Genomic DNA, 22,022 nt, shown 5'->3' with positions numbered 1-22,022 from the left:
GAGAAACAAGTCGGGCGCCAAGAACGTACCCGCCAAAAGGCAAAGCCAAAGAAAGAAAAGATAAACAATACAGTCTAAAAGAGCTAGCTGGTTCAGGGGGCCCTCGCAAAGGGTGGGCCTGCGCCCGCGCTCTAAGTGGAGGGGAGTTAAGTAAACAGAAAGAAAAGAGAAGCTGAGTCTAAAGAGGAGGCTACAAGAAAGAGGAGAAAAAAAAAACAGTCGGGGGTGCAGCGCGAGGGAGAACCAAGGCGAATAAAGTAAAGAGAAGAAAAACGCGAGAGGGGAGCTGTCAATCAGCTCGGCAGCAAGGAGGAGAGATTACGTGACCGGAGAGGAGGACGCGACGCCCTGCAGGCCCTGCCTGGATAGCGATCGCGTCCCCCTCCACCACGCGACCCGCGGAGAAACTGTCCATTTTGATGTTAGCCTGAGACTGAGGCAGGAAAAGAGGGAAGTTTCAAAGTAGAAGAAAAAGGAACAGTCGAGGATACGTCTCTAACACAGCTAAAGACAAGTTTATTCGGTCACCCTCTTATATACACTCCACAATCTTCACCACAGAACCTTCGCGACCTCCAAAGCCAAAAGATAACAAAGCACTCATCTCTTTCCACCACAATAATCAAACGACCTTGACAATCCTACAAAGCCCCTCACCAACACAACCCAGCTCCTCTCTCCCGGAAGACAATCGACCTTCGCGTACAAAGCACACCCTCCTCCTCTCCTCCCCGGCTCACAATCCCGAAACAACCCGGCAACACAAGATACCAATCCACCTGATCCAAACCGAAGACACAAAGGAGGAAACCACTTACACCCTTTCACAATCAACAACCACTTAAAGGCGGGCGCTCAAAATTTTCTTCAGCGTGGCAGAAATTCCCCCCCCCCCTTTTCTTTTTTTCCTCCTCCCCTTTCCTCCTCTATTTTCCTCCTCGCTTTTTTACGGCCTTCTCGCACGAGTGCTAATGGGCTTACCGGCCCCCCGACAAAATCTCTGTAGCCCTTCAAGGTTCTCTGCTTCAATCCCAAACATCAGGGATTAGTTATAAATAAATAGGCAGCCTGGACATGAGCTCGGAACGGTTCGGGCTGGCTCGCTTTTCTTCTTTTTTTTTTCTTTTTTTTAAATTTTTTTATGCAGCTCTAACTTCTAAGACACACTCAGATAGTCAACACCAACTAGCTCAACAACAAGTTTTTTTTTACATTCAGATACTTCCGCGTGCGGCCACATACGCTACAACACCAAATACAGTATATTGATCTCCAGTGAACGGAACTTGAATATCACAGTGCAGGGTCATTCCATGTGAAACGTCCCAGACGTTGCGCTCGACCACCTCCGATTTCTAAAAAAAACTCATGGGCTTCGGCCACAATGTCCGTAGCCATACCCTAAAATAGTTTCGACGAAAAAAAATTTGTGATGACGTGAGCCCGATTTTAATTTTTGAAAACAGCGTGAAACTAGGCATCACTCAATAATTTACGAAAAATCAGCTTTTTTGTGAAATACCCACCAATATTTTTTTCTTAAATTTGCACGGTTGTCGGCTTACAATGTGGTTGAGTTTCTGCAGTTTTGTTTAATTTAAATATTTTTAAAAAATGCATAATTTTATTCAAAAATAAACATTTTTGTTATTTTAATAAAAAATATATAATTGCTCCCGGGACCTAATATAACTGTTTACTGGTTGCCCTCTAGGTATATAACCTATAAAAAGTATTTTAAACCGCTGAAATAAACACCTTGCAGTAAAACAAAAATCCTGAAGTTGCCAAAAAGTGTGTTTTTACGCATAAATAGCCGTTTATTCCACCCTGAGGTGGTCCAAGTAAAAATACAAAATATGGTAGGTTTGGAAGAACGATTGATCGTCTTTTGATTCTGAAAGTTTAATCAGAGTAATTTTTGTTTAAAGCGAGAAAACAATTTTCGAAGTTGAACTCTCGCACCACTACCCGGCGTCGCTTCTTAACGCCTCTTCCCCGCACAGCACGCCACCTGCGACGATAGCCGAAGCGATTAGGTCCAAAGAAACAACGGAGTTTGCTGCCCGCTTCCCCTCGTCCCTCTTTTCTAGCTGTAAGGGAAGAAACGGCGGCTATCGTGTGCTAATCGAAGGTGCCTAAAGTGCGTCGCCATAGCAGGCACGTTGTGCCCTTTGTACCCGAGGGCGGCTCCTCACACTCCGAAACGCGATGCCTAATCGACGGCCCGCATCAGCTGACTTGGACTTCTTCATGCCATGCCAAAGGTCCCACGGCGACCTCCGATTCCTAAAATAAAATTAATGGTTCTTCACCATAATGTTTGTGGTGCTTCTCTAAAATATTTTTGACGAGAAACAAATTTCATGGGGTGATGGCGGTTTGAACTCGTAAAAAAAGGAGTGAAACTAGGAGTCATTTATTAATTGATGAAAATTAAGATATTTTTATAGAACAGTGGACTATTTTTATTCCTAAAGACCACATGGTATTTTGATTGTTGTGTAATAAGGATCATGGATATTCGCTTGAAGCAATTAAAAAAAAAAAGTTAATATATGAGAATTTTAGCCTTTTTGAGCTTGGTTACAAACTATCTCGTTGCTGCAGGCGATTAAACATCTTATTTGCAACCCTATGAATATTATGCACAAAAAAAAGTTTCGGGCCGTGCAACTAAATATTTTGCAGAAAAAACAACTTAATTTGTGCAAAATGTCGTTCTGCCGTTTAAGGAGCCGTCAATTCTGCCCTGAGGTGGCTGAAAACAAAAAGCGAAACATGATGACTTTTACAGAAGAGTTTATTTCCTTTTGTCCTTGAATGTTTAATTAAACTAATTTTGTTCTAAATACGAAAAAAAGAAACATTTTGAAGTTGAGATCTTACGTCGCAACCTGGTGCCGTTTCTTGTACGTGCCTCTTCTCTGCACAGCACGGACACGTGCCTTTGTTTATTCATTATTTCCAACGGATCATGTAAAGATTCCCGCACTGACAATATGTACCGAAAATAATGCCAGAAGCGCAATCTTGGCTTGTGACGATGCTTCAAGCGTCCGAGTTAACATACTGAATCAGCGCGATTCAGAGCTTTGATCACTCGCCTGTCGCCTTCATTTCGCTCCAACTAAGCGCGAACCGGATCATAGTTCCGCTTTTCACCGCAGCATGCGTGGCGGCTAGATTTCGCGGCGATATTATCGTGTTTCAGACGTCTACGTCAGCTGATGCGGGCCGTCGATTAGGCATCGCGTTTCGGAGTGTGAGGAGCCGCCCTCGGGTACAAAGGGCACAACGTGCCTGCTATGGCGACGCACTTTAGGCACCTCCGATTAGCACACGATACCCGCCGTTTTTTCCCTTACAACCAGAAAAGAGGGACGAGGAGAAGCGGGCAGCAAACTCCGTTGTTTCTTTGGACCTAATCGCTTCTTCCAAACCCACCATATTTTGTATTTTTACTTAGACCACCTCAGGGTGGAATAAACGGCTGTTTATGCGTCAAAACGCACTTTTTGGCAACTTCAGGATTTTTGTTTTACTGCAGGGTGTTTAATTCAGCGGTTTAAAATACTTTTTATAGGTTATATACCTAGAGGGCAACCAGTAAACAGTTATATTAGGTCCCGGGAGCAATTATATATTTTTTATTAAAATAACAAAAATGTTTATTTTTGAATAAAATTATGCATTTTTTAAAAATATTTAAATTAAACAAAACTGCACAAACTCAACCACATTGTAAGCCGACAACCGTGCAAATTTAACAAAAAAATATTGTTAGGTATTTCATAAAAAAGCTGATTTTTCGTAAATTATTGAGTGATGCCTAGTTTCACGCTGTTTTCAAAAATTAAAATCGGGCTCACGTCATCACAAATTTTTTTTCGTCGAAACTATTTTAGGGTATGGCTACGGACATTGTGGCCGAAGCCCATGAGTTTTTTTTAGAAATCGGAGGTGGTCGAGCGCAACGTCTGGGACGTTTCACATGGAATGACCGAGCAGAAGAAAAAAACGATAGGTATTTTTATCTGAACTTTGAGCTCTACCCAGAGAGTTGAAAATCTGTCGTTCTAACAACGGCACACTGAACAGTGATTGCATCACTATTGTGTTGTTGTTTTTCTGGGGTTTTTTTTTGTTTTTTTTTTTTTTGTACAAAGTAATAATCATGAGTAATTGCAAGTCAAAGATATTGCAGTCAGAGGGACATAGCCTGACCATTTCTGGGGCATAATATATAGGTTCGTACTACAGGTGTTTTCTAGAGTGACGGCCGCCTCGTTGAAGCTACCACGAAGAGTAAAAAAAAACTTCCATAAAAAGTGAAACGGTTTATGGTATATTTCATCCATCTTCAGCCTTTGAAAAAAATTTCTTCGTGGCCAAATGTGCATTTAGTTTCTGTCAACAAATGTAACTGAAAACTTGACAGCCGACAAATATCTTGCGTATCAGCAAAGAGAACGGGAAACACGGAGATTGAACCGCAATATTTCTTACTTTTTTTTCTTACTAAGATTTTTGAGCAATCTATTCTTACTGGTGTCCTTCCTGGAGATTGGAAAACTGGCAAGGTGGTTCCACTTCATAAATCAGGCGACAAGCACTGCCCCGACAATTATAGACCCATTCCCATAACCAGTACTCCTTGTAAAATGTTAGAGCATATTATTTATTCACATCTTGTTAAATATCTCGAATCCAACTCTTTCTTCTCGTCCTTACAGCATGGCTATCGTAAATTTCTTTCTTGCGGAACACAACTTCTCGTCGTTACTAACGATTTATTTTCATTACTTGATCATGGATCCCAGGTTGACTGTATTTTTCTTGATTTCTGCAAAGCATTTGATAAAGTTCCTCACCAACTACTACTCTTCAAGCTTAGCAAACTGAACCTCGACCCTCAGATACTAACTTGGATTGAGTGTTTTCTTACAAATCGTACGCAGTTTGTTCATGTAAATAACTCTAATTCTTCAGTGTCTTCTGTTACTTCTGGCGTCCCTCAAGGCTCCGTTCTCGGTCCTTTGTTATTCCTCATATACATCAATGACTTGCCGTTGTGTGTCTCATCATCGCTTAGTTTATTCGCGGATGACTGCGTTATTTATCGCAAGATTACTAATGATTCTGACTCTCTCCTTCTTCAAAACGACTTAAATGCTGTTCTTGATTGGTGCAAGCTGTGGTCCATGACACTTAACACTAAAAAATGTAAAACAATGAAAGTGTCTCGCCGTAACACTTCGCCTTTTATCTATCATCTTGATAACGTTTCTTTAGAATGTGTGACTTCATATAAATACCTCGGTGTGCATATTACTTCTAACCTCTCCTGGCATATTCATATTAACCACATCATTGCTAATGCCAATTCTATGTTAGGCTACCTAAAACGTAACTTTTCTCTAGCACCAGTTTCTCTCAAACTAATATTATTCAAATCTTTGGTTCGCTCAAAATTAGAGTATGCAGCTTCAATCTGGAATCCTGGTCAGACGACGCTCACTTCTCATCTCGAGTCAGTTCAGAACCGCGGCGCTCGTTTCATACTTAACAATTATCACCGTACAGCTAGTGTATCATCCATGAAATCTCTTCTCTCCATGCCACTGCTTTCTTTGCGCCGTAAGTGTTCTCGTCTATGTCTTTTCTATAAAATATATAATTCTAACCCCATTCTTAAAGAAAAGCTCTTCCTCGTCCCACCTTACGTTTCTCCACGCATTGATCATCAGTACAAAGTCGGCATTCCTCATTCTCGAACCTCAGCCTATCACGGTTCTTTCATTCCTAAGACATCACCAGAGTGGAACCACCTTCCGGCGTCATTAATATTATTACCCTCGTTAGATGTGTTTAAAAGTGCTGTTACTAATTATTTTTGCGAAAGTGACCCGTTTCCTATTCCATGTCTTCTATTACTGTTTGTTGTTGTTTTTTTCACTCACTCCCCACTGTAACGCCCCCAGGGCCTTGAGGGTATGTAAATAAATAAATAAATAAATAAATAAATATCACAATTTTCTTCGCGTAAAATAGTGCAACTAGCAATAGTAGCATATTATGCCATTTATTAAAAGACAGGAGGTATTACGAAGTTTTCATTCTCTTCTGTTCCCATTTGTTCGCTGATTAAGAAATGGAATGCCCAGATAGCCTCTGCAGCCCTCGCATCATAATTGTTCGGGGCTCTGTCAGGGTGGGCGAAGTCCTGCGACCATCTCCGAAAAAAAAGAAAAAAACAGGAGTTCGGAAGGTGTACTACCACAAGTTTTCGGGCTGCTTGTCTAATTTAGGCATCTGGCGTTGCCCGGCCTAGTTAGAAAAGAAGCGGAACAGCGGCCAGCTCACGTCGTCGCCAAGCGGGAAATCATGCCGAAATGTGTCCTTGAACACGTGCGAGATCTTTACCCGAACCCAGCCGGGATTCGCCACAATTCATCTATGAAAAAAAAAAAAAAAAACTATAAAAAGGGGTAGGCTTAAACGATTTTGAAATTTTTTAATATAGTCATGCGGACTAACTGTCCACCAGTACAGAAATAAATGCAGTAGAATTGCAGAGCTCTATTGTGGTCTTTATGTCCATACTTGTCTTTCGCGCTGTACGCGTATTAAAATAAATTCTGCAATATCTGTAGATTATGCCTTGTTATGTTGTCTCTAAAAGAAAAGTAATCAAGCAAGTTCGGTATCGTGCCACAATTTGTGCAAATACAATTTTATGTGGAATTCCACGCCAAAACAGTACTTCCGTGGGAAATAATGCATCCGTCGTTCTTCGTCTCCCTGAAGCTATGAACTACCGATCTCGGCTACAGGACTTTTGGGTCCACAAAATATTACGCTCAGTAGAAAATTCGCCTTTTATACCAAAAGTACTGGAAATGATTTATTTTTAAAAAAAGGTCGGGTGGTGATGCGTGTGTGAGTGTAGGACCGTTGACTGGGCACTGGTTTGCGCCAAGAGCGCAGTGCTTCCTTTCATGCTGCCTGCGACGAGTGTTGAAATTTTAATATAGTAGAAATAAAATCAACTGACACTCTTAGAATTATTTTAAACTTGCGCTTTCTTCAGGATTTAAGATTTTGATCGTACCTTTTATTCATTGTCGTCTTCGATGAGGGAAAAACTTGCCGAGGCGGCCGCGCTGTCCGCGTACGCGGCTTGACAGATAAGGTCGCTTATGCTTTTCACGAATCTTTAAAGACCAAGCATAAAAATGAAAGACGCTTACAAATCTCTGTAACGTTAAATTAGAGTGCGGCCACTTTACGCCAATGAAAACAACTTTATGTTTTGGGCAGACGTCTTGCGAAAGTTGCAGTATTCTTAATTAACCCCAAGATTCTCGGACAGGCGAGCGCCGCCGCTACTTACGCCATCTATCGGCCGCCGTTGCACCGGCGCCCGTAACTCAATGGACCAAAGCGATCTTTTTTTATACAAAGAAAAATAATCACTCAATCGCTTTGCACTTTATTGTCACGTTTTAATACGCTGCCCTCAACCTCCACGAGAAATTTCGTGGTCCTGGGTTTATATTAAGTCTGGCCAAAATGCAACCAAACTTTTACTCATTGGTTCCTATGGCGAACCGCAGAAAAATCATACGTCTTTTCAACATTCAATGCAAACCCTAAGAGAACCACACCATCAATTTAGTTGCATTTTGCTATACATATAGCCAATGTATCTAGGTCCATGGAAACATTTTTTATTTTCAAATTACTTAAATTTAAAGTGGTTCCCCAGGACTTTAAATACCAAAAAAAATCCGCAGTTGGTGAGGAGACTCGAGGATTCAGTGACGTTGTTGCATTCCTAAATACATTTTTTAGCAACATATGTAATGTATAACAAAACGGCAACAACACTGAATATTTTCTTAATTGATAAACACGGAACCTGAATGCAGGTTTTTTTTTCTTTTTTTTTTGTTCTCATCGCGTAATTAGCTCAAATACATTATACTCAAAGCGCTGAATAATTACGGAGTCAAAACGTTTTTTGATCCGAACTATATTTTACAAAGTGTCCAAATTTCACTTCACCAGCTATTCCACTTCCTCCCCCCCCCCCTTTCCCAAGAATGGTATTAAAAATAAAAATGCCAAAATGAATGGGCGTGGTCCAGACATTTTGGCCAACGCGACATGAAGAGTACCATTTATGGCGACATTTAGCACGCTGTTACTGCTAATTAAGCAATCTTATGTAGGTTTGCTGCGCGTGCGCCGAAGAGCTTTTGAAACGGCCCAGTATCTCCTAAGTCATCACAACCTCAGACATCAAAATCAGGCAAAAAAGGGGCGTGTCCCAGAAATTTGGCATACGCGCCGCCAATTGTACCATCAATGGCGACGCTCAGCAGTCTGTAATTTATTATAAGGAATCTCCTCTAGGTCTATGACACGTATGCCCGAGTGCTTTTGAAGCGGCAAAGAATTTATTTAGTTATCGCTCTCCAAAGGTTGCCTCAGACGCCAAAATCAGCCAAAAAGGGGGCGTTTCCCACAAATTCGGGCATACCCGCCGTCAATTGTACCATCAATAGCCACGCTCAGCAGTCTGTAATTCATTATAAGGAATCTCCTCTAGGTCTATGACACGTATGCCCGAGTGCTTTTGAAGCGGCCCAGAATTTATTTAGTTACCGCTCTCCAAAGGTTGCCTCAGACGCCAAAATCAGCCAAAAAGGGGGCGTTTCCCACAAATTCGGGCATACGCGCCGTAAATTGTACCATCAATGGCGACGCTCAGCAGTCTGTAATTCATTATAAGGAATCTCCTCTAGGTCTATGACACGTATGCCCGAGTGCTTTTGAAGCGGACCAGAATTTATTTAGTTATCGCTCTCCAAAGGTTGCCTCAGACGCCAAAATCAGCCAAAAAGGGGGCGTTTCCCACAAATTCGGGCATACGCGCCGTCCATTGTACCATCAATGGCGACGCTCAGCAGTCTGTAATTCATTATAAGGAATCTCCTCTAGGTCTATGACACGTATGCCTGAGTGCTTTTGAAGCGGCACAGAATTTATTTAGTTATCGCTCTCCAAAGGTTGCCTCAGACGCCAAAATCAGCCAAAAAGGGGGCGTTTCCCACAAATTCGGGCATACGCGCCGTCAATTGTACCATCAAGGGCGACGCTCAGCAGTCTGTAATTCATTATAAGGAATCTCCTCTAGGTTTATGACACGTATGCCCGAGTGCTTTTGAAGCGGCACAGAATTTATTTAGTTATCGCTCTCCAAAGGTTGCCTCAGACGCCAAATTCAGCCAAAAAGGGGGCGTTTCCCACAAATTCGGGCATACGCGCCGTCAATTGTACTATCAATGGCGACGCTCAGCAGTCTGTAATTCATTATAAGGAATCTCCTCTAGGTCTAGGACACGTATGCCCGAGTGCTTTTGAAGCGGCACAGAATTTATTTAGTTATCGCTCTCCAAAGGTTGCCTCAGACGCCAAAATCAGCCAAAAAGAGGGCGTTTCCCATAAATTCGGGCATACGCGCCGTCAATTGTACCATCAATGGCGACGCTCAGCAGTCTGTAATTCATTATAAGGAATCTCCTCTATGTCTATTACACGTATGCCCGAGTGCTTTTGAAGCGGCCCAGAATTTATTTAGTTATCGCTCTCCAAAGGTTGCCTCAGACGCCAAAATCAGCCAAAACGGGGGCATTTCCCACAAATTCGGGCATACGCGCCGTCAATTGTACCATCAATGGCGACGCTCAGCAGTCTGTAATTCATTATAAGGAATCTCCTCTAGTTCTATGACACGTATGCCTGAGTGCTTTTGAAGCGGCACAGAATTTATTTAGTTATCGCTCTCCAAAGGTTGCCTCAGACGCCAAAATCAGCCAAAAAGGGGGCGCTCCCCACAAATTCGGGCATACGCGCCGTCAATTGTACCATCCATGGCGACACTCAGCAGTCTGTAATTCATTATAAGGAATCTCCTCTAGGTCTATGACACGTATGCCCGAGTGCTTTTGAAGCGGCACAGAATTTATTTAGTTATCGCTCTCCAAAGGTTGCCTCAGACGCCAAAATCAGCCAAAAAGGGGGCGTTTCCCACAAATTCGGGCATACGCGCCGTCAATTGTACCATCAATGGCGACGCTCAGCAGTCTGTAATTCATTATAAGGAATCTCCTCTAGGTCTATTACACGTATGCCCGAGTGCTTTTGAAGCGGCCCAGAATTTATTTAGTTATCGCTCTCCAAAGGTTGTCTCAGACGCCAAAATCAGCCAAAAAGGGAGCGTTTCCCACAAATTCGGGCATACGCGCCGTCAATTGTACCATCAATGGCGACGCTCAGCAGTCTGTAATTCATTATAAGGAATCTCCTCTAGGTCTATGACACGTATGCCTGAGTGCTTTTGAAGCGGCACAGAATTTATTTAGTTATCGCTCTCCAAAGGTTGCCTCAGACGCCAAAATCAGCCAAAAAGGGGGCGTTTCCCACAAATTCGGGCATACGCGCCGTCAATTGTACCATCAAGCGCGACGCTCAGCAGTCTGTAATTCATTATAAGGAATCTCCTCTATGTCTATGACACGTATGCCCGAGTGCTTTTGAAGCAGCCCAAAATTTATTTAGTTATCGCTCTTCAAAAGTTGCCTCAGACGCCAAAATCAGCCAAAAAGGGGGCGTTTCCCACAAATTCGGGCATACGCGCCGTCAATTGTACCATCAATGGCGACGCTCAGCAGTCTGTAATTCATTATAAGGAATCTCCTCTAGGTCTATGACACGTATGCCCGAGTGCTTTTGAAGCGGCACAGAATTTATTTAGTTATCGCTCTCCAAAGGTTGCCTCAGACGCCAAAATCAGCCAAAAAGGGGGCGTTTCCCACAAATTCGGGCATACGCGTCGTCAATTGTACCATCAATGGCGACGCTCAGCAGTCTGTAATTCATTCTAAGGAATCTCCTCTAGGTCTATGACACGTATGCCTGAGTGCTTTTGAAGCGGCACAGAATTTATTTAGTTATCGCTCTCCAAAGGTTGCCTCAGACGCCAAAATCAGCCAAAAAGGGGGCGTTTCCCACAAATTCGGGCATACGCGCCGTCAATTGTACCATCAAGGGCGACGCTCAGCAGTCTGTAATTCATTATAAGGAATCTCCTCTACGTCTATGACACGTATGCCCGAGTGCTTTTGAAGCGGCCCAGAATTTATTTAGTTATCGCTCTCCAAAGGTTGCCTCAGACGCCAAAATCAGCCCAGAGGGGCGTTTCCCACAAATCCGGGCATACGCGCCGTCAATTGTACCATCAATGGCGACGCTCAGCAGTCTGTAATTCATTATAAGGAATCTCCTCTAGGTCTATGACACGTATGCCCGAGTGCTTTTGAAGCGGCACAGAATTTATTTAGTTATCGCTCTCCAAAGGTTGCCTCAGACGCCAAAATCAGCCAAAAAGGGGGCATTTCCCACAAACTCGGGCATACGCGCCGTCAAATGTACCATCAATGGCGACGCTCAGCAGTCTGTAAATCATTATAAGGAATCTCCTGTAGGTCTATGACACGTATGCCTGAGTGCTTTTGAAGCGGCACAGAATTTATTTAGTTATCGCTCTCCAAAGGTTGCCTCAGACGCCAAAATCAGCCAAAAAGGGGGCGTTTCCCACAAATTCGGGCATACGCGCCGTCAATTGTACCATCAAGCGCGACGCTCAGCAGTCTGTAATTCATTATAAGGAATCTCCTCTAGGTCTATGACACGTATGCCCGAGTGCTTTTGAAGCAGCCCAGAATTTATTTAGTTATCGCTCTTCAAAGGTTGCCTCAGATGCCAAAATCAGCCAAAAAGGGGGCGTTTCCCACAAATTCGGGCATACGCGCCGTCAATTGTACCATCAATGGCGACGCTCAGCAGTCTGTAATTCATTATAAGGAATCTCCTCTAGGTCTATGACACGTATGCCCGAGTGCTTTTGAAGTGGCACAGAATTTATTTAGTTATCGCTCTCCAAATGTTGCCTCAGATGCCAAAATCAGCCAAAAAGGGGGCGTTTCCCACAAATTCGGGCATACGCGCCGTCAATTGTACCATCAATGGCGACGCTCAGCAGTCTGTAATTCATTATAAGGAATCTCCTCTAGGTCTATGACACGTATGCCTGACTGCTTTTGAAGCGGCACAGAATTTATTTAGTTATCGCTCTCCAAAGGTTGCCTCAGACGCCAAAATCAGCCAAAAAGGGGGCGTTTCCCACAAATTCGGGCATACGCGCCGTCAATTGTACCATCAATGGCGACACTCAGCAGTCTGTAATTCATTATAAGGAATCTCCTCTAGGTCTATGACACGTATGCCCGAGTGCTTTTGAAGCGGCCCAGAATTTATTTAGTTATCGCTCTCCAAAGGTTGCCTCAGACGCCAAAATCAGCACAAAAGGGGGCGTTTCCCACAAATTCGGGCATACGCGCCGTCAATTGTACCATCAATGGCGACGCTCAGCAGTCTGTAATTCATTATAAGGAATCTCCTCTAGGTCTATGACACGTATGCCCGAGTGCTTTTGAAGCGGCCCAGAATTTATTTAGTTATCGCTCTCCAGAGGTTGCCTCAGACGCCAAAATCAGCCAAAAAGGGGGCGTTTCCCACAAATTCGGGCATACGCGCCGTCAATTGTACCATCAATGGCGACACTCAGCAGTCTGTAATTCATTATAAGGAATCTCCTCTAGGTCTATGACACGTATGCCCGAGTGCTTTTGAAGCGGCCCAGAATTTATTTAGTTATCGCTCTCCAAAGGTTGCCTCAGACGCCAAAATCAGCCAAAAAGGGGGCGTTTCCCACAAATTCGGGCATACGCGCCGTCAATTGCACCATCAATGGCGACGCTCAGCAGTCTGTAATTCATTATAAGGAATCTCCTCTAGGTCTATGACACGTATGCCTGAGTGCTTTTGAAGCGGCACAGAATTTATTTAGTTATCGCTCTCCAAAGGTTGCCTCAGACGCCAAAATCAGCCAAAAAGGGGGCGTTTCCCACAAATTCGGGCATACGCGCCGTCAATTGTACCATCAAGGGCGACGCTCAGCAGTCTGTAATTCATTATAAGGAATCTCCTCTAGGTCTATGACACGTATGCCCGAGTGCTTTTGAAGCGGCCCAGAATTTATTTAGTTATCGCTCTCCAAATGTTGCCTCAGACGCCAAAATCAGCCAAAAAGGGGGCGTTTCCCACAAATTCGGGCATACGCGCCGTCAATTGTACCATCAATGGCGACGCTCAGCAGTCTGTAATTCATTATAAGGAATCTCCTCTACGTCTATGACACGTATGCCTGAGTGCTTTTGAAGCGGCACAGAATTTATTTAGTTATCGCTCTCCAAAGGTTGCCTCAGACGCCAAAATCAGCCAAAAAGGGGGCGTTTCCCACAAATTCGGGCATACGCGCCGTCAATTGTACCATCAATGGCGACGCTCAGCAGTCTGTAATTCATTATAAGGAATCTCCTCTAGGTCTATGACACGTATGCCTGAGTGCTTTTGAAGCGGCACAGAATTTATTTAGTTATCGCTCTCCAAAGGTTGCCTCAGACGCCAAAATCAGCCAAAAAGGGGGCGTTTCCCACAAATTCGGGCATACGCGCCGTCAATTGTACCATCAAGGGCGACGCTCAGCAGTCTGTAATTCATTATAAGGAATCTCCTCTAGGTCTATGACACGTATGCCCGAGTGCTTTTGAAGCGGCCCAGAATTTATTTAGTTATCGCTCTCCAAAGGTTGCCTCAGACGCCAAAATCAGCCAAAAAGGGGGCGTTTCCCACAAATTCGGGCATACGCGCCGTCAATTGTACCATCAATGGCGACGCTCAGCAGTCTGTAATTCATTATAAGGAATCTCCTCTAGGTCTATGACACGTATGCCCGAGTGCTTTTGAAGCGGCACAGAATTTATTTAGTTATCGCTCTCCAAAGGTTGCCTCAGACGCCAAAATCAGCCAAAAAGGGGGAGTTTCCCACAAATTCGGGCATACGCGCCGTCAATTGTACCATCAATGGCGACGCTCAGCAGTCTGTAATTCATTATAAGGAATCTCCTCTAGGTCTATGACACGTATGCCCGAGTGCTTTTGAAGCGGCACAGAATTTATTTAGTTATCGCTCTCCAAAGGTTGCCTCAGACGCCAAAAAGGGGGCGTTTCCCACAAATTCGGGCATACGCGCCGTCAATTGTACCATCAATGGCGACGCTCAGCAGTCTGTAATTCATTATAAGGAATCTCCTCTATGTCTATTACACGTATGCCCGAGTGCTTTTGAAGCGGCACAGAATTTATTTAGTTATCGCTCTCCAAAGGTTGCCTCAGACGCCAAAATCAGCCAAAAAGGGGGCGTTTCCCACAAATTCGGGCATACGCGCCGTCAACTGTACCATCAATGGCGACGCTCAGCAGTCTGTAATTCATTATAAGGAATTTCCTCTAGGTCTATGACACGTATGCCCGAGTGCTTTTGAAGCGGCACAGAATTTATTTAGTTATCGCTGTCCAAAGGTTGCCTCAGACGCCAAAATCAGCCAAAAAGGGGGCGTTTCCCACAAATTCGGGCATACGCGCCGTCAATTGTACCATCAATGGCGACGCTCAGCAGTCTGTAATTCATTATAAGGAATCTCCTCTAGGTCTATGACACGTATGCCTGAGTGCTTTTGAAGCGGCCCAGAATTTATTTAGTTATCGCTCTCGAAAGTTGCCTCAGACGCCAAAATCAGCCAAAAAGGGGGCGTTTCCCACAAATTCGGGCATACGCGCCGTCAATTGTACCATCAATGGCGACGCTCAGCAGTCTGTAATTCATTATAAGGAATTTCCTCTAGGTCTATGACACGTATGCCCGAGTGCTTTTGAAGCGGCACAGGATTTATTTAGTTATCGCTCTCCAAAGGTTGCCTCAGATGCCAAAATCAGCCAAAAAGGTGGCGTTTCCCACAAAATCGGGCATACGCGCCGTCAATTGTACCATCAATGGCGACGCTCAGCAGTCTAATTCATTATAAGGAATTTCCTCTAGGTGTATGACACGTATGCCCGAGTGCTTTTGAAGCGGCACAGAATTTATTTAGTTATCGCTCTCCAAAGGTTGCCTCAGACGCCAAAATCAGCCAAAAAGGGGGCGTTTCCCACAAATTCGGGCATACGCGCCGTCCATTGTACCATCAATGGCGACGCTCAGCAGTCTGTAATTCATTATAAGGAATCTCCTCTAGGTCTATGACACGTATGCCCGAGTGCTTTTGAAGCGGCCCAGAATTTATTTAGTTATCGCTCTCCAAACGTACGCGACGCCATATCCCATGTTACAGTAGCCATGTCCTCCGGATTTCGACAACAGCGCCACTCGCGGCAGTCTGCACTTCTGGCTTCACACGGCCGATGGGACGCCCCCGACACTTTTTCCACTGCCCCTATATTCTAGTTCAGTGTAACTAGAGCGCCGACGTTAGAACGCGCTACTCGAGAGCGCTGCGATAGGAGCGCGCTTGCCATTAGAGTGCACGTCACAAGAGCGCATGACCAGTAGAGCGCATGTCACGAGATTGATTACCTTGTCCGAAAAAGAAGCTTTATTGCAGGCAAACACTTTAAAGCACACAGAACCACTTGATGATCGGCTGGGTGCAGGAGCCGAGATTGAATGTTATTTCGAATGGTGAAGTTGTGTACATTAGGAAGTGACTTCATACTCAACCATAACCACATTTTCTGAGTTCCAAGTTTGCGAAGCGCTGCTCAACAACACAAGGTGCACCTCACTAGACTGTTTTTCTCTACCACACAAACTTATGGTGTAGTGGAAAGTCATCACTGGGGCCACTAACTTTAGCGCGTCGGTGTCGCATTGGCCCTGACAGCATTCACAAACACGTTATGAAAGTGCGTCACACACCGCTAACAAATATATGCGCCCCGCAAACTCAATAATGAGCGGCCGCATCATCGACGTCTGTCCTGAGCCGGCTCTGCATGCCATTCGTGCCTTCTTTTTCTGGACAGCATCTCCGTCGCAGTGCACACCGATGTTGCGATCGCCGGAGTACGGTAGAAGCTGGCCGTGTAGTTTCCGCTTCTTTTTTGTTGCGCGAGCGCTTACTGCAGCCCAACGCACCACCGTCTTCCATAGCTCTGTTGCAAATCGCGGTCGTCTCAACCACCAGCATGGTCGACACCGGCGTGCGACGTCCTTTTGTGGCGTAGGTGCAGCCCATGTATAGTACAATGGTTTGTTTTAGGCTTCATCTAGCAGTCTGAAGAGTCTAGGACATTTCGGTGCTCGAAATATTCGGTGTGCGTAGTTTTTGTTGCATGGTCGTGGAACACAAAGCGACGCAAAGAGTCGCTTTTGTCCTTATTTTACGATTATTGTTTGCCCGAACTTCATAAAAAAATGTCATCTCTTTCTGCTCGACTTTTTAGCAGACACCACCGCCCCACGGGCGTTAGAGCATGTGTGTTCTCGCCTCCGACCACAATGAATAAACTTGCACCCCCGTGTAGCGTCTTTTGGGAAGCCGGGATCAGGGACTGCAATGATGCTCGACGATTCCTCAGAAGCGTTGCTAGCAACGCCGATTAGGTCAGAGCAGTGAGCACACGCGTTTTGTAAATAAAAGGGGTCCACATTACCCTTTGTGCATGATTATATTTATTTTGAAGGCAGCTGGCCTCAGACTCTTACTTTATTACGTATACGACGACTCACCTGTGATACGTGGGCGTTATAGTATTTGGGAGGGTTAGAAACTGGCATTCTTTCCGGAATATATTATTATCAAGCCACACCTGCGAATAACTTCATATGTGTATGCTTATGCACGTTACATACCTATCATCCAGACATATTTATGACAAATCTTAATAAAGATGTCCTAGACGTATATTCTAACCTTTAGAATATTAAAGCATGCTATTGCCAGAAATGACGGGCCGTTTACACCGAAATATCCGTGTACCTTACGTCTTTTATGAACATGTCCTCATTGGATCACACAGGCAAATAATTGCTTAATTACACGTATCGTATATTTTCATTAGGGGGAAAAACATAGTCAAATAAGACATCTTGATAATTACATCCATTATATTTTATGCGCCACTGCCGCCACAATATTTGAACATTCAAATGTCCGCAATGCCTGCTGGAAAGCTCAGCTATTTGAACTTCCAAACGTCTATTTACACAAAAATCTCCATGCATCAAAAAGTCCTTGCACCGAAAAGTCCATGCTCCGAAATGTCGGCACCGAAACGACCTACACCGAAACGTCCTACACTGAATTGTTCGGATCCCCAGTCTGAAGAATCCAACAACCTTACGAATAAAGACAGAGCCATTTGACTCTCCTTGTATTTTTCTAAATTTTTAAAACGCCAAGTATCCGGGTTCATCAGAGATTTAAGCCATAACTCCAGCGACTGGCGGCTTCATAATATATAAAAACAAAACTTATGCAATCTTTCACAAGAGCGGTCGTTGAAACAGGGCGCTCTCGCACTACCCATGCCTCCCGCGCTTGGAAATATTGAATTAAAACGGGGTGTGTGTGATTCATGCTGAAAGCGAGGACGTGGGGGGGGGGGGGTGCACTTATCATTCTTCTTTGTTCAGTATACCAGGAACTCTGTGATAACGTTATTGCCCCATTCAAGGTTTTCGAAACGCACAATGTCGCTTTAGAGCCTGCTTGGGGAATTCCTTCGGGTCGCTGAGGTGGGGCTTGATGGAAGTAGGACATCCGGACGCTACAAGCTGTTCCAGCCGATGCACTGCTGTGAGGCTTTCATTAGCAAAGCGCACATGAAGGCTCCCTAAGTTTCATATGACTTCTCGCTTTTTGGCACGCATCGCTGCACCAAATCCGAATGCCACGTGTCACTTTTCCCAGCACTGAGTCACCTCCGATGTCTCATGGTATCGAGGCGCTCGAGGGGGAAGGGGGGGGGGGGGGGGGAGAGGAGGCTCCACTACGTTCTTTCTTGTGTTTGGGTTCAATGTTTCAAGCCCAAGTCTGTGAATAACGGGGAGGCTTGGGAGAAAGCTTCGAAAACCAGACAGCTTCTTGTGCAAATCGTGATTGATTTGAGCCTGAGCTACGAACTACGTGCATAATGAAATGTCCGAAAATATTTATACCCTTTTTTTATCCCTTTCATCGCCTCATCTAAAACTTTCTGGTTTTCTCGTGCGTAAATGACATCTTTAAAACAATTGTGAGCTTTGATGTTCCCTACTTTAGACAAGCTTAGTAGCACAAGTGTGACACAAATAGGCGGCGCACACCAAGTCACTGAGTTAGAAACTTTCTGGTTGTCGCGGGGTAGTCAGCACTGCATAGTGTACGCGTGCTTGTCCTCATGCGACTACCATTATATTGCCGGAGAAAAGCAGTTCTTTTCTTGGTCCTGACATTTAATTGAAAATATGGCATAGAATATAGTTGTCCTTCGATGCAAAAGGAACTATTTCCGAAAACGAGGAACGATCTCCAAATACTATTTTAAAGCATTCAATTAAACGGCTTTGATCAAATGGCGTTTGATTCAATAACGTTCGATGAAATGGCTTCGATGAGACGGCCTTCGATGAAGTGTCCGGACCCAATCACCATCATTAATTTGAAATACGAGTTCATCTTCCCTAACTTGCTCAGTCCACGGATAAAACCACCTCATCTGGTTGGTTGCTAATATCAATGACTTAACTTGATTAGAAATGCCATCAGTGACGTTTTTGCGGTGGCCCGTGACCTGCTTCTTTGTTTCTGTTTATTATTAGTAATTATTTATTACAGATGTACAGACTATTTCGGCAGTGTATTTCCCTTCCGCTCTATAACGACTTCGGGCCACGAGAGCGCATTCGATAAACAAGTACACAAAAGTAGTAATTGTGGTCGCGTTGTCAACTCTATCCCTTGCTTAATCATGTATACAATGCGTAGGAAGAAACGCGTTGATAGCGATATAAGGGGAGAAGCTTGGGGAATTGTTAAGCGGGCGTTGGTTTTTAAAAGCCGGGGATCTTGAAGATCTGTGACAGAACGCGGGGGTTTGTGGCAGGGGTATGGAAACCGGGCTTTCGGATTTGGATTATTTCTTAAACTGATCATGGAATGGGGCAGAATCGTAAATGTCGGCGAGGAGCACTTTATTCTGTCAGGAAGACCCGGCTTGCTTTTGTAAGTAAACGACCGCTGAAACAGATAACAGACATGCACTGGATTCTCCAGTAGCTTCGAAAAGCCACGTTACGTTCTCCGCTCAAACCGTTACATTGGACTTTAAAAATACGTGGAACAGAAAAAACGATCAGATAGAAAAGCTACACGGACTGAGTGTATCTCTGTTTCACCATAACTTGATAAACGGCGAAAGCTACGATCCCCGTTGGCCAATCAGAGCAAAGGAGCGACGCACGAGACAGCTCTCCGTGGGAGGATCGTGTTTCAATGGTACATCGTCAAGTGCTTTGCTCCGATGCCCCGATTGGCTCACGAGGGTCGTAGCTTTATATCCTGTCTTCAAAGGACTGGCTCTCACAACGCTTGAACGAGCACTTAAAGGGACACTGACAGGGTATTTATGCTCGCCGAGGTTTTTAGTTGTACGTGACATATGAGAGCTCAACTACCCAGAACAGAATTTGCGGCTCGAAATTCGGTTTCTTTCCGCCCGAAAACCGCCGATCAAGAACTGGCCGGTTCGAGTCTCGCTCACTCTCTTTTTCGCGGTCACGGGCCGTTTTCTAAGGTATCGATGCGACCACCAAATTTAATCAAAGTCGTGGGTCACTGAAGGCACACACTCAATATTAAAAATAGAAAAAAATATGAAACCCATTTTTTGCGGCTTCTAAAAAGCTGTAAATCCGTTGATTGAAAAAAAAAGTTCCACAGACAACCGGAAGCATTCTGTGCGTTCGTCGTTTCGCGTATCGTGGGACCTGCGGGGACGGCGATGGCAGCGGACGACGGGCGTGAGACCTCTATTTCAGAACTTTCGTTCGCGGTACCGGCGAATTTGGGACTGATCAAAAGAATTGGTATTCATCCCGTACGACACGCCCGGCCACCAAGCCGATTTGCGCGAAGACGACGCCAAGCCGTCGCTCCCTTCTCGTGGCTGAAGACATCGCTCGCGCAAACGTCAAGCACGACGTGTCTACTTCGAGTTGAATATGCACGCGTACGATTTCTTTACTAGGTGAGAATGTCGCCAATGCATGGTGCATCCCGACTTCGACCCGGGAGTGCTTTTGCTAGAGGAAAATCGGCAGCAAACTTTCCAACTTACAGTTTATCAGCTGAATTAGTACTAAGGAAAGATATCCCCCAATTTCGATATGCCCCAGTAGCTCAGTGGAAAAGACGTCCGCTTCACACGCGGTAGGACCGGGTGCGATTCCCCGTAAAACCTTTTTTTTTTTCTAAATATTTTCCGATGTCTACATTTCTTTTTTTTTTACAATTATTACTGAAGAAAGAAAAAAAAATAAGAAACAAATGTTGTGGACGACACGTCGCTGAATTAAATGGTATGGGATTTCCTTTTAGACACCTGCGAACTCAATGTAATCACTTTCCACAAAATGCAAGGAGCATATAAATCAGGTAGCGTCCGCTTTCTGAAATGCCCGTAAATGGTCTACAGGACTTGCAGCCAGCCATTGGTCCCGATACCGTTGACCTTTCGGAAACTCTGTAGCACAATGCCACTTCTGTTTCGGACGCAGGACATGTGAGCCAGCTCTTCACGCAACATCTTGAGTGTATTCTTGAGTAGTAAGTGCACCACGGGCACTCACTACTCATCTCCAACTCCTCAATGTATAAAACAACTCATCTTGGAGTACAGAACAACGAGCGGAACATACATAACTGCAAAAGAATCCCACGACGAACAGTTCCCGTACGCCGCATGTCGTCTGCTACCGGGAAGGAGAAAAAAAAACAAAAAACATACGGTCGGGTGTAGCCACGTGACTTCCGCCACTCACTCTCTTCTCTCCACTTCTCCGACCTCCGTCGGGTTTCGGTTTCGAGCAGTTGCGTCTTTTGGCTTTATTAATAAAATACGCTACTCTGTTGTAAAATATTAATTGGGTAGTCCTCCGACACCATAATGAAGCGCCTGGCAAAAAATTAAAAAAACATTTTGGGGGGTGTCAGTGTCCCTTTAACGCCTCGCCTTGTCCTGTGCGGAAGGTACTCCGTGATAACGGTTTTGTCCGGTTCGACATTCTGACAATATACAATGACACTTTTGTGAGCTGCTTGGAGATGTCTTCGGGGTGATCCGGGAAGTCAGACATACTGCTTTGGTACAAGATTATGTTCTGTATACCCAGGGATGGACCACACCGGACGCTGCAAGTCGTTCCAGCCAATGCAGCACTGCGAGCGCTTCATTTGGTCTCGTGCTCCGCGTGTTTCCACACTCAGCGCATGTCACGTGTCACACACTCAGAACTGATTTAGCTCCGATGACTCGTAGCGTCCGCTGCGGTCCATTTTAAGGTAGAACGGATCGTAACAGACTACGCTGCTTTGTGTTTGCGAATAATGGACCGCTTAGAGTGGTTCATTGGTAAATCCTGCTTGAGTTCAGCCTGAGCTCGCAAACTCTGGACACAATAAAACTATGTGGCGTAGAAATAAAAGCCACTGAAAATGTCAGTACCGTTTTTATTTTTGTACTTGCAACTTTTGTTATTGCTTGGGACCGAGTTCGGCCCTGGGAGCTGTTTGCCGCACTGTAAATTTGTCCAGTTATTAGTTAGTGCAATGATTTTCGTGTAGGTGATAGGCCCTCTTGGGAAGAACATATTAGAAATAGTTAAATGCTATATCTTGAAGACATTGCCAGATAAAAACTCACAAATATTGGGTAAAAATTTCAAAGTGGCCTAGTTCGTGTATTTCGAAGCGCTGCATTTTGCATGAAGACAAAATAATGCAACATGTTAA

The sequence above is a fragment of the Ixodes scapularis genome, unplaced genomic scaffold (genome assembly GCF_016920785.2).
Source record: "Ixodes scapularis isolate PalLabHiFi unplaced genomic scaffold, ASM1692078v2 PGA_scaffold23__2_contigs__length_901104, whole genome shotgun sequence".
In the NCBI taxonomy this organism is placed as follows: Eukaryota; Metazoa; Arthropoda; class Arachnida; order Ixodida; family Ixodidae; genus Ixodes; species Ixodes scapularis.
The sequence above is the reverse complement of the archived record's forward strand: the minus strand, read 5'-3'. Positions refer to the sequence as shown.